At 43.3% G+C, this 4,105-nt stretch overlaps 1 long non-coding RNA gene across 1 annotated transcript; it reads right to left on the reverse strand.

The window, feature by feature from the left end:
- Positions 1-1,131: 1,131 nt before the first annotated feature.
- LOC311443297 lies at positions 1,132-3,445 on the reverse strand. The gene is made up of 2 exons (XR_014697200.1): positions 2,619-3,445; positions 1,132-2,577 (listed from the first exon to the last, which is right to left on the reverse strand). It is a non-coding gene; the product is annotated as an uncharacterized lncRNA (long non-coding RNA).
- Positions 3,446-4,105: the final 660 nt, after the last annotated feature.

Below are 4,105 nucleotides of genomic sequence, written 5' to 3' on the forward strand. Positions count from 1 at the left end.
GAGAACCCAACGAAACCCAACGGAGACCAAAAAACACGTCAAAAACACCCCAAAAAACAACTGGTTCAACACCAAAAACGAAAGAAAACCCCAGAAACCATAGATCCAAACCAAAACCACACTAAACCTACCTGATGTTCTCCAAAACCCACAATTTACAATTTTCCGCCATGATGACCACGGAAAACACAACGAAACCCAACGGAGACCCCAAAACACGTCAAAAACACACCAAAAAAGAACACGATCAACCCCTAAAACGAAAGAAAACTCTAAAAGCCATAGATCCACCCCAACCCCCCCCCCCCCTTAACCTACCTGATGTTCTCCAAAACCCACATTTTACCATTTTCCACCATGATGACCATGGAAAACACAACGAAACCCAACGGAGAAACCAAAACACGTCAAAAACACCCCAAAAAAGAACTGGATCAGAAGTAAAAAAACACAAAACTATGAATTTCTCTACAAAACCACCCTAAACCTACCTGATCTTCTCCAAAACCCACAATCCACTCCCATTTACCTTAACGACCAATGAGAACCCAACAAAACCCAACGGAGACCCCAAAACAAGTCAAAAACACTCCAAAAAAGAACGGGATAACACCAAAAAAACGATAGAAAAACCGCAAAAACCATAGATCCAAACCAGGACCACACTAAACCTACCTGATGTTCTCCAAAACCCACAATTTACAATTTTCCACCATGATGACCATGGAAAACACAACGAAACCCAACGGAGACCCCAAAACACGTCAAAAACACACCAAAAAAGAACTGGATCACCCCCAAAAAAGAAAGAAAACACCAAAAGCCATAGATCCACACCAAAAGTCCCCCTAAACATACCTGATGTTCTCCAAAACCCACAATTTACTCTTTTTCACCATGAGGAACATGGAAAACACAACGAAACCCAACGGAGACCCCAAAACACGTCATAATCACCCCAAAAAAAAAACTGGATCAGAAGTAAAAAACCCCAAAACTATGAATTTTTCTACAAAACCACCCTAAACCTACCTGATCTTCTCCAAAACCCACAATCCACTCCCATTTACATTAACGACCAACGAGAACTGTTGCGAAGCACGGACGAAAGCATGACAGACACCAGCAGAGTCAGATCATGCTTCACCATTTTATTGCCCGAATAGTCCAACTTTTATAGTGAATTTTACAGGGGTGGACAGTGTTTCACACAAGATTATTGGTCAAAAGCACTCAGACAAACCGTTAAGAAAATAACACCACCTGCAAGAAAAGAACCCCCCTTTTGATTAGAAGTTAGGAAAACAACCCCCTTTGTGCTTAACGGCCACGTAGGCCTAGTCCTCGAGGCCAGCTGCTGATAACAATATTTTCTGAGTTCCTTAATTGGGTGATGTGGGAGTCATTGCCGTGGGAGCTTCTCACAGTTACTCTGGCAGCCTGGTTTGCTCAGCTACAGCAGACCCTGAGATTTCTAAGGCCTACCCTGGTTGCTTAAAGCAAGCTTAGATCGAACAATTATGCCAATTCCCAACAATTCCCCCGTTTTCTTTTAGTACAGGCAGTACTTGGTTTTACAGTAGGTGTCAAATACATAACATAACACAACTATATAACTTAATCCTAATAACACTACAATTACTGTAAGCACTTAATGGTAACACAATCTAATAGTAACACACTTAAACCTAATCACTTGATGGTGATCAAAGGGTGTCACAGCCCACGTCATTGTCAGAATGATTATCAGGAACCTCTTCATGGTCGTCTTCAGCGTGTGCAGATTCTAAAACTGCTTCAGTCCACTTTGCAGTGATCCACTGGGTACCTGTTCCCGGCACCACTTCAAAATCCCTATAACATTTTGCAAGTAACCCTTTAACCACATTTAACATAATACTATGTGTAATGATGATTGACACCACAATGAACAGAATCCTTAATCCCCCTTTGACTAATCCCAGTAACCATCTATGCATTGTTTCAAACAAATCAGTGAACCATTGATTGAAAGGATTGATACCATATTGAGTCTTTCTCATGTGCTCTTTCAGGAAAGTAATGAATTTGTGAGTTGAAAAGGTCTAAACAGTACATTCCCTTAAATTTCTCCAAGTGGCTACTTCAAACAATGACTCCGTACTAGTGAAACTTGATTTTGCTCGACCGATCGCAACTCGTTCTGCTAGTTGCTTACAATTGATTCCCCGTTTTTTCTAAAAAGCGCTGTAATAAATCCATTTCTCTATGATTTTTTGCCGGCACCAATTTCCTATGCTTTTGGCTTGCACTATGGCAATATCCCAGAATCCTGCACTATGGCAATAATAACCTGTACTATGGCAATATCCCGGAATCCTGCACTATGGCAATGATAACCTGTACTAGGGCCATATTCCGGAATCCTGCACTATGGCAATAACCTGCACTAAGGCAATAACCTGCACTGTGGCAAACCTGCACTAAGGCAATAACCTGCACTATGGCAAACCTGCACTAAGGCAATAACCTGCACTGTGGCAAACCTGCACTAAGGCAATAACCTGCACTATGGCAAACCTGCACTAAGGCAATAACCTGCACTGTGGCAAAAGCGCGCTCTCATTCACACAGTACACAGCACAATCACACATACAGAGCACAATCGCACACCCAGAGGCCTCTGACACATCTCACTCTCAATCATACCACAACCTCAATCATACCACAAGAATATAATTTAGAATGATAAGCAAACAAATATTGTCTCTCATTGTGTTCCTCGTGAAATGACTTGCAACACTTTGTTTTAAAACCTTACCCTTACACAAATACTTTCAACACAAAATACCTGGACATTTAAGAATAACACACACAATTATTAACACTCCAGTTAGTATCCCTCCAGCAGCTGAAAACATACTGTTTGTCTGCAGCTTCAGGAGATCTTTGTCTGCTCCTGTGGTGAGCAGCTGAGAGTGGAGTCCCCTCCGAACAAAACGCTCAGGGTGCACCTAGGGGCGTCCACACCGCAGCCGATCCCCGCAGCCAAGCAGTTGTTACGTGCGGCCGCAGATGCCACTCCAGGCACTAAAATTGCCAATGCCGCTCTAGCTGCAACCCCACACAATTCAACATTATCATTGCAATCCGGTGCAAGCAATGCCCATTTAGGTCTGGTGATCTCACACAACTGTAACAAGCTAGGAGCAAATACAATGAGTTTATCTAAGTAACATGGACTTCTGATAGCATTTGCAGGGATACCTTGCCAGGCCCTATCCCCACAAATCAGAAAAACATCAGGAGGTAAGGCCAAAGCTGTACAATTGTTCCAAACACTGTAGTTGTTACCCCTTGTCTCCGTGCTATAAACCCCTAAACCCTGCTTAGCAGCGTCATTGTAATCACAGGTGTTATTTGTATTTCTATACCTGTATGGCCCTTTCCAGGTTCCTGTAGCAGGATTCATCTGATATCCACGGCTACATTCACATTCGTAGCCACCTTTCAGGTTGATACAGATTTGACTACAGATACCAGGGTTTTGGCGTTCATCAATATCTCCACAGTTTCTCTTGTCTACAAACTCAAACCCAGCTGGAGAGTCACATTCATTTATGATGCATTCCTTCAGGGGCTCATCACCCCAGTCCTTGCAGTCTCTCTGCTGGTTACACACTTTATTGATATCTATGCATTCTCCACTTCTGCACTTGAATTTGCCAGGTCCAGAGCACTGAATAACATTGTTACAGTTTGCTTCATCAGTGCCATCCAGACAGTCTCTCACACCACTGCACTGCCTACTCCTATGGACACAGTTCCCATCTTCACATCTGAACTGGTCTGGCCTGCAGGTCTGAGAAAGGCAGTTAATTTCATCACTTCCATCCTTGCAATCAGGATCTCTGTCACAGTCTTTTTCACCATCACATTTCCAGGACACTGGGATACACTGGGTTGACTGAGGACCACAGCTGATTTCATTTACCCGGCATGCTCTCATATGACACAGCTCAGCACTTTCGTCAGACCCATCTTCACAGTCTGGATCCCCATCACACTGCCGTCTGTTTGGCGCACACTGACCACTGTTGCACACAAAGTCAGATTCAGCACACGT

Source organism: Aythya ferina, assembly GCF_964211825.1.
Source record: "Aythya ferina genome assembly, chromosome: 12".
Taxonomy (NCBI): domain Eukaryota; kingdom Metazoa; phylum Chordata; class Aves; order Anseriformes; family Anatidae; genus Aythya; species Aythya ferina.